A 10224-nucleotide genomic window follows, 5' to 3' on the forward strand; every position below is an offset into this window, starting at 1 on the left:
AGAGTTATATCAATAAGAATTCAGTGACTAATAAAATATAGTTTATAAATGTTTTAATCTATTCTTTTTTTTAAGTCATCTATTCTTATGTAACAAATTACTCCAAAACATATTAGCTTAAAACAATGATAAATATATATTATTTCATAGTTTTCTGTGGGTCAGGAAGTTCAAGAACAACTTAGCTGGTGGTTGTGGCCCAGGATCTCTCATGAGAATCCTAGTCAAGATGTCCTCTAGGGCTGCAGTCATCTGAAGGTTTGACTATGGCTATAGGATGCAGTTCCTAGATAGGTCACTCATAAGGCTGGCAGGTTGATGCTGTTGGCAAAAGGCTTCAGTTCCTTACCATATGGACCTCCCCATAGGGTTGCCTGAGTATCCTTATGACATGGCAGTTGGCTTCCCCAGAGCAAATGACCTAAAAGAGAATAAGGTAAAGGAGTATTTTCTCTTATAACCTAACCTTAGAAGTCACACGCCACCATTTCTAGCATATTCCCTAGTCACACAGACTAATCATGATACATTGTAGGGGGGGACCTCAAAAAGTGAGGATAATTGGGGGCATCTTGGAGCCTGACAATCACAATGAACAAGATAGAGGTAAAGAAGCTGACTCTGAGATGTCTAGCTTGAATGATTCAATGATGAGATTAAGCAAGATACAAAATACAAGAGAAAAAAATCAGATTGGGAGGGAGGAGATAATTAGTTCAGTTTTGGACTTGCCATGTGGAGGAACCTAAAAGACATACAAAAACAGAGATGCCTAATTATCATTTGTAAAAAGGAAGTTTGTTAAGAGAAGTCAGAGTTGAGGATATAGGAATCGCTATAGGAATTGGCAGGAAGCCAAGGCAGAAAATAATATGGTCCAGGAAGGGTGTACAGAACAAAAAGGGAAAGAACACACAATCAAGAACAGAAACTTACGTAGAGTCCTTTATTTAAGAAATGGGGCAGTGGGGGCGGGGGGGCGGGTAGGAAAAGTCAGCAAATGATACAGGGAAGAAAAACATCGATGAAATAAGAAGAGAATATGGTAGCCAATGGAAGAGAGAGTTCAATGAGTTTCAGAAGCAGTGCCAAGTACCATAAAGCAGTCAAATAATCTGAAACAGAGGCAAGCCCTCTGTATTTCACAGGTAAGGTGGGTGGCCAGAGGATAAATGGTCTCAATAGAGGTGGGATGTGTGCTTGCCTAAATGACTTTACCCTTGAGATTAAACCCTTCCTCTCATGAAATGGAGGCAGTTCCCCTCATAATGGGCCCACCCATTATATAAGAACTATATGTACAGTAATGAAAAATTACTTTTACAGTGGGTCTTTCATGCTCTATCTATTGGTGGTGGAGCATGAATGAATGGGTCAAACAAAGCACTATCTCCTCGGCCCAAACAACCATGCCTTCAGGAAAAGCTTAAGATGTTGATAACCTTCTTAGGGCAACCAGGAAGCTACTCTAAGGACATGGAGTTATGGGGTAGAAAGGTAGTTATAGGGTAGGCATTTTGTTCACTAAAAAGTCTCCAGTACCTCCAAAGTGCCTGGCATATAGTAGGTGTTCAAAAAATATTTGTTTAATAGATCAATTATAGTTGAATCCTAAGGTCAGGAAATACTCAAATGGCAATATTATTATTAGCCAAACAGGAACTTAATCCAGAGACTCACCAGAAACTGAAAGCAGAAATGTCATGGTCATTGCCACATTCAAAGTAGTTGCCTTTGGTTTGGAAGACAATGCATCACAGCATCCCTGAAATCTTTGTCTAGGCTCAAACCCCAGCCCAATGATATGCTCAGAAGCCAGTGAGTCTGAAAAGATGGGAGGTGATATAGGAAAACCAAAATTCATTACTACTCAAAATTAATTGCTTTGGCCATAGATTGTCAGTATTTACTGAGCCTCCCTTACTCTTAGACATCCTGCCGGGAAATTACAGAAACAAACTCAGTCACAAAGCAATCAAGGGCACTGTTAGGAGGGATCCCAATTCCACTAATTCATTCACTCATTTATTCATGTATTCCATATGTGTCAGACAGTGCTAGGCTAAAATTCTTTCTGGAATAGCATATACTATTGTTTTTGTTTCAGTGATGACAGTTATTATTATCCCTGTCACCATCATCTCCATCATTATTTGTGTAATGTTGGAGGCATGTGAAGGTCACCATGGGAACCTAAGGAAAGTCATCTAGATGTTTGCTGACTTGTTTTCCCTCCCATGCATGGGAAGTGATGATAACATTTATTAAGCAGTCTCACCTATACCTCCCAGCCAGTCATTTTATTCTAAGAATTGATCTATCTTGGGGTCATAGTATCTAAGTTATCAATTCATAGGGGTAAGGGGATCATTCAGGATTATTTTAGAGGGAAAAAGCCATTCCCTTACTTTGGCAGTATCTTTCCAGTTATAATTTAATCCTCAGAATCCTATAAGAACCTTAAGATGATAATGGATAAATAAATGGCTGTAGTACATAAAATCCTTATGTTTATTCTAAGAGCTTGATCTGGCTGGTTATCATTTTTTAGCTTTTCACATCATCTGTAGAAACAAATCATAATACAACAGAAACTACTTAGGAGCCAACAAGAGCCAGCCATTGTTGTGTGCATTTAGAAATAGTCCGTTGATGATACAGGAGTGATAAGATGGTTAAACTTTTGCAACATTTTTCAAAGACCTTCGATAAAGCCTGATACCTTGAAAAATAAATTAGGCGAATAGAAACATTTGCCTGTGCTAAAATTTTGGCAAAGAAACAACTGAAATCTATCTTTGAACCCATCAAACAACCCCCTTATCTCTCATCCTCACCAAGAACTCCCTATATGTCTTTGGAATCTTGACTTCCTTCCCAATATCCACAGGACTTTCCTTCATTCTCCAGGTGGGTCTGTTATCACTAAGAGTTCTTAACATGATGCATTGGCTTCCTTGGGCTGCTTTAACAAATTACTAAAAACTGGGTGGCTTGGAACAACCGAAATTTATTCTCATAGTCTTAAAGACTAGAAGTATGAAATGAAGGTGTTAGCAGGACATGTTCTCCTTGAAGGGCTCTAGGGAAGAATCCTTCCTTGCCTCTTCCAGCTTCTGTGCTTGCTGACAATCTTTAGCATTCCTCGGCTTATAACTGCATCACTCCAGTTTCTGCCTGGTCTTCACATCGCTGTCCTTCTTCTACATGTGTCTCTGTGTCCAAATCTCTCTCTCCTTATAAGGACACCAGTCATTAGATTTAGGGCACTTTCTAATCATGTATGACTTCATCTTAACCTGATTGTATCTGCAAAGACCCTATTTCCAAATAAGGTCGCATTCACAGGTACAGGGGTATGGGGGTGGTGGGGGGTGGAGGGGTGGGGTTAGAACTTCAACATATCCTTTTGAAAGACACAATTCAACCCACAAAACTGCCAAAACTCTGAGTCTTCTAATATGGGCAAACTCCACCAAATGGCATTGTAAACATGAGCCAGCACTTACACTCTCTGGGACTACTCTGTGGAACTGCAGTAACTCCTGTCTTCCTCAAAAGCTTTTTGCAAGCTAAAATAAAACAATTTCCTTCCTTTCCTCCCCCCTTATTTCCTTCCTTTCTTTCTTCCTTCCTTCCTTCCTTCCTTCCTTCCTTCCTTCCTTCCTTCCTTCTTTCCTTCCTTCCTATTATTCCTTCCTTCCCTCTTTTCTTCCTCTTCCCTTCTTCCTCCTTTCCTTCCTTCTTTTGCAGAAATAGTTATGAGCATGTGATGACCGAATGTTCATGTTATGGAAGATAGAAAGACAAAATGAGATTCCCACGGCAAAAGATTTATACTAAGGAAGAAGATGCAACTGTACATAAAAACCCTAGCATAAGGCAGAAGGTAGGAATTGCATGAGAGTCATAGACACAGTGACACAAAAATACAGAGAAAATAGATCAATTCCTGCTGGAGAGAACCACACAAGACATCTGAACTTGACCTTGAGGAATATCTAGGATTTGGATTTTCAGAGATTAGAAACAGAGTTTCCAGTTGAGCTGGATGAGCAAAGGCACAGAGACAAGGAAGCACAGAATGCTTATACATTTTTCAGTGTGTCAAGGACCCATCATGTGTCATTGCTACAAATACATTTCAGAAGTTTTAGTAGAAAGGAGATTAGAACAAAAAGCTAACTAACAGTGATCACATATCTGGGAGGTAAAATTTTCTTTTATGCTTTTATATATTTTTTTAAATTTTCTTCAATGCTGATGTGTTATTTTTAATCAGGAAAAATAATATATTTTTTAATTTTTTTCAAGAAAGATTTTCAAATCACCTCAAAATAATTGTCACAAAAAAAAAAAAAAAGAAAATCTTTCCAGATACAGAATTCTAGCTGAATAAGACAACTTTAATGTCAGTTATGACACAGAGAAAGACAATGACCTGGAAAGGCAGTTGATCTGGCAGCTGGTTCCTGTACTGTGCTGGCATTTCAGTTTCTACAGGAACACAGAGTGGAACTTGGATTTTTTCGTTAGCTAAGCAGTGTCTGCCCTCTGCTGGTGATTCCAAAGTTACCAAAGGCAAGAGTTTTCCTTCTGCCTTCCAAAGGCAAAGTGATGGAGACAAGAAACGTAAAATCATCATTCTGATCTTAAAGGCACAGGTATTGTTACTTTGACCAGATTTTCAATTTCTTTAAGCATGCTCTTCCATTGGAGAGAAAAGCCTATTTGTTAGCTTTCCCTCTCAGGCCAGTAGTACAGCTGGTCCTCTGGCTGGGACTTCAAAACATCTTGTCCCCAAGTCAGAGGCACTCAATCAGTTGGCAAAAGGTTAGCTTTTGCTTGGTTTGTAGGGGGTAAAGGAGCAGGGGGAAGGCACAGTACCTGCTGGGTGCCTGGGGGTAGGTAAGGTGTTGGCACAAAGTGAAAAGGAGAGGCACTGATGCCTAAAGGAATCCCATGCATCTCCTAACTCAAGAGGTTTGATTAGGATTTTTTCTGAATGAGACTGAACTGAGAACTTTAGACCACAATGTCTCAATCCCAGCATTATTAACTTGCAGGACTGGCTAACCTTGGACTGAGATAAATATCTCCTCCATCTTTAGGTCTGGGTCGTCCTCTAAGTGAGTGTGATAGATAGATGGGGGAATTGAAGAAGGGGTGCTTTATCAATGTGCAGAAGATGTTATAAGGAGACATGGATTAGTCTCTCAGAAAATAAGAGAGATTTCTGGGAAATCCAGATTTCACAACCACTCAAGGGGTTTTCACTTAAAAGGCTTTTAATTTAAACCAGAGCTAGATATCCCATTGCCACCAACTTCAATCTCTCAGCCTTCAAAGGACTCATTGCCTCCTTGACTTGGTTCTTTACTTTCATTTATTTATTTGAAAATATGTGTTGAACCTGTATTACGTGCCAAATACTGTGCTGGGCGATGAGAATATACACATGAATAAAACGTGGTCCTTACGTTGGAAAAGTCATGGTCCAAGATGGGAAGCATCCTTGGGCAATAGGTTGACCCCAAACACCTTGCAAACAAAAGCTATTTTTCATTTCCCCTAGGTTTGTGGACTAAAGAAGGGGTCAGCAAACTAGGGCCTGCAGGCCAGCTGCTCATTCTTACAAAGTTTTACTGGAACACAGCCATACACATTTGTTTATGTAATGTTTGTGGCTGCTTGCACACTATAACAACAGAGCTGACTTTGCTCTGAGTATGCAACAGAGACCATATGACTCTCAAAGACTCTCAAAAAATATTTACTGTGGCTCTTAAAGAAAAAGTTCCCCTGCCCCTGGATTTAAGGATAGGTGGAGGGGTTGTAGGAGGGAAAGCTATGAAAGGAGATTAAAGGAAAGAAACTGCTGACTTTCAAGCGCATGAGAAAAACAGCAAAATGGCAGTGTACAAGTTAGCATTAGGTTCAGCTACATGTAACAGAAAACTCAATTATAAGTTTAAACAAAATTAAGGTTTCATTTCTCCTACATAAAAGTCAAGCGGTTGACAATCCAAGGTTGGTTTGGTGGCTCCATGGTTATCAGGGACCTAGTTTCCTTTTATCTTTCTGTCCCCATCATTCTTAGGAGGAGGTTTTCTTCCTCCAGGTTTTCTCATGGCCCAACATAGTTGCTGGAGTTCCAGTAATTACATCTCTGTTCCAGACAAATAGCGAAAGGGTAGGGCAAAAGAATCTAACTTCTAGCTAACTCAACTCCCTTTAAAAAAAGAAATGACCCAGAGAGACCACTGGTGCTCTGATAATAAACGTATATTCTATGACCCAAAAAATAGACCCAAAATTCCCACTCTACACTTCCATTTCCAATTCAGTAGCCATCCCTAACTATAAATAAGATGGAAATGTAGTTTCCCACAGCACCCTGCTTGTAAACCCTTCACATTTTTTCCCACTGAATCACAGAAGAATGTATAGATGCTAATGTGCTCCTTGCTAGGATGTGAGAGCTTCTTACTGAATTCCACAATAGACATTCTGAACAATGCCCACATAAGAAATAGAAAAATCCCCTTCTCCATCTTGCTAAAGATGTATTTGTTCATTTCTCACATGTTTGTTGAGTCCCTACTATGTGCCAAACTGTGCTTGCCACAGAAAACTTCTGTTTTCCTTTTTCCTTCTTTCTTTTTTTTTCTTTTTTGTTATTTCAGGGGGGAAAAAAGTGGAATAGAAGAAATCCCTTAAGGTATCTAAACCAATGAATTATTCTAGTATGATTAATAGATGTGAGTTTATTTTCCTTTATATGGTATATATGAAGGGCCAGACAATTAAGTTCACGAACTTTCCACTGTGCACTTACGTAGTGGAAAGTTCATGAATTTAATTGTCAGCCGCAGTATGTGGTACGGATATGTCTTTAGACATTATGTCCAGATTATATGGGTTAAAATAGTTTCGTGTTATCATTAATATAAAGGGAATTTAAGACTTATAAAAGTACTTATACATGGTAATTATTTGTTTCTCCCCACTAGACTATCCACTCCTTAAGAACCTCTTTGTAGTTGCTAACTGCAGGTGCTTAATAAATGTTTGATGAGGGAATGAGAGAATGATCTTCCGACATTCTGGTTGAGGATTCTCTGCCTTTATACCTGAGCTCAGTGACTGTTTCCTGTTCTCTTGAGACAGAAGACAGAGATGGAGAAAATACTTAAGTACGTGCAAGACATTACAATTTTCCAAGTGCTCTCACATACATTCAAAAAATAAATTTTTAATTAAATTAATCCAAAACATACACTTGACCACAAGAGTGGCAGCAAGTTTCCCTTTCACACTGAAAAAAATTAGAAGACGTTGTCTCGTTCCTTCCAATTTATCCACTTTAAGTGCAGGATTTGGAAGTGTGCATTTCAGATGCTAGGAGAAGTATCATCACCCTCTTCAACTAAAGATAAAAACAATTAAAAATTTAAGCAGTGTCAAAGGGAATACAGGTTGGGACTTAGTAAATCGTTGTTGAACATAAAACTATGTGAAGCAACAAGATGCTTTCCTAAAAGAGATACAGAATCACCACAAAAACGGCAAGCACTGTGGCTCCAAAATTATTCAACTCACGCTTAGGGTTTTGGTTCCATTTTCTTGCGGAAAAACCTGCAGGAAAAAATATTTGGTCACCAGGGGGTGCTCAACCAAAGTGCAGAAGAACTCCCTCTGCGAGCTCCCTATAAAGCACTCAGATATTGAGACCCACCATGGGCCAGTCTCAAAGCTCTCATGATTGTTTTCCCAAACAATTCTCCATAAACTGTGCTCCATGGAAAAGCACTGTATCTTCAGTTCTAGATTTCTAGATCAGGACACCATTTCTTAGAGTCAGAGAGTCATGTGAGATCAACGTTGCCCTGGACTGGAACTCTCTGTCGGTACCCCAGCACTAGTGGGGCTCTCCTATTCTTGCATCTGCTCATGAATATAGAAATTTACATATGGCTAATTTATGTTTTCCACTTCTCTTAAGTACATTGATGATGAATAAATCAGAACAATGTGAGAACGTATGAGACTGTTACATTTAATTTGGCAATAAATAATTAACACTAAGAGAACAGTTTGTCATTTAGAAACACTAGGATTAATCCTTTCAATTACCATCTGGAATTTCTGAAAACTATCTGATTTGTTCAATCCCCGTTTACTGTCCTTCGAAAGTTCTCAAATTTCACTAATATGGCATGCCAGATATTCAGCTAATCTCCTTAGGAGAAAACAGGACAAGATATAAAGGAACTTAGTACTGGAACCACTCTGCTGATGGATAAAGGTCGATGAGAGGGGAGACCTTCCTTCCAATTCACATTAGCTGCCAACCCATAGGACCCTGGGCACGTCACCTAGGTTTTCCTTTGTAAAATCAGAGATGGCTAGACTGAAGCAGAGGATTTTACTTTTTATTTTTAGGTGAATCCTCTTGTGTAATGGAAGGGTATAGTCTATCAACATCCTGGCTCTAGGGAGATAGCAAAGGAGTTCCTTTTGGTCACACCCAAGTACAGGAAGTTTCCTCTTGCACACTGCACCACCTCTCCAGGTCTCCAAAACCACATCACACATTAATCATGGGGTGGGACAGATGTTCCAATGCAAGCTGTTCACACAGAGTAAGACTCATGGAGCCCGGCACAAATGTACTCAGTTACATGTTTCAGAAGCCAAATAGTGGATTAAGTGAAGGGTTTATTTATCTTGTGTGACAAGGAAACTGAGTGTGAGGTAAGGCAGCCCTAACGTGGCTGCTCAAGGACCAGGCTCCATCTATGTCCCTGCTCTGCCATCCTTAACAAGTGGTCCCACAGTGTCTGCAGAACCTCTGGGGCATTGTGTCTCCATCTCAGATAGGAAAAGAAGGGAAAGGAAAAAGCAGAGTCCATGCCAGCTGAGTCTGCCCATTTTTATTAGGAAAGCAATAACTTTCCTGGAAGCCTCATCCAGTCCAAGATAGAAGCCTTTCATTCACACCTCAGTGGACAGAATTATCCACGTGACCTTGAAGGAAATCTATGAATTTTTCGATGGGCACACTGCCACCCTGAATCAAATTGGAGATATAGTAGGTAGGTGCAAAAGAAATTGCAGTTTTTGCAATTATTTTTAACCTTTACAACCACAATTACTTTTGCACCAACCTAATAATAGCAAGAAAAAAGAGGTTAATGGAAATTGAGCAGGCTACTAACTGCATGTGCCCTAGGACTGAGAAAGTATTGGGACACAGATGGAGGTCCTCAAGCTAGTCACTGGATGACATGCAGATGGAGTCCTCACCAGACATCAAGAAAGCCATTACCGAAGCTCCTCCTTATGGAGAACTCACTGCACTCACTCCAGTGGAGATTCAGCTTCCTTTGACAACCAGCATAGGAGAGCTATTCATCAATGGCTGATGTGCCTGGGGAGACGGGCGGTCTCTAGGTGCTGACTCTGTTCCGATCACAGCCTGCTCGTCACCCAGGGCCCACTGACCTCCCTCCCTATTCACTCTCCCTCATCTTTCCCTCTCTCTCAGCTCTGAGAGTCCTTCCTGAAGCAGGAGTCTTAGCCTGTGCTCATTTCCCAAATTTCTAATCTACACACAGGAATCTGCCCTTTCTGAAGCCTAAGGGGTTTTTTGTTTTTTCGTTTGTTATTGTTTGTTTTTAATTTAGAATCCAAGAATATTCTCCTTTCTTTATCCCTCTTTTTTCTCTGAATCATCTTGCCCTTAAAGCATGAACACAGAATGCCATGCTCACTGACTGGGTCAAGAACCCAGGAGTATAACAAAATACCAGAAACAAAAAACAATTTAGATGTTAAAATATCATCCCTCTATTTTCCATTTGAGTTTTACCCAGAGACTCAAAATGTTAAACAGATAAAATTAGAACCAATGTGGTTAAAGGGAGGACCCCAGGGCCCTCTCCTATGAGGCTTGAGAAAAGTCGGACAAGGAAATTGAAAATTTACCAAATTAGAAAATCTCTATGGTCTCTTCCAGCTTGAAGGGTATATGATTCAAAATAAGGAGCAAACTTTTAGTCTATTTTCCCAAAACTTGAGAATAATCCCATATAATAAGTGTGACAGATGAACTAAACAATGATTGACGTGGGTGTGTTCCCAGCCCCTCCTTGATTCTGACCCTCCCCTTGGCTGGTTTCAGGCTGTTTCACTTCCCCACTCCCCAAGCAGGGTTTTGTA

This window comes from Rhinolophus ferrumequinum, chromosome 14, assembly GCF_004115265.2.
Source record: "Rhinolophus ferrumequinum isolate MPI-CBG mRhiFer1 chromosome 14, mRhiFer1_v1.p, whole genome shotgun sequence".
Classification (NCBI taxonomy): domain Eukaryota; kingdom Metazoa; phylum Chordata; class Mammalia; order Chiroptera; family Rhinolophidae; genus Rhinolophus; species Rhinolophus ferrumequinum.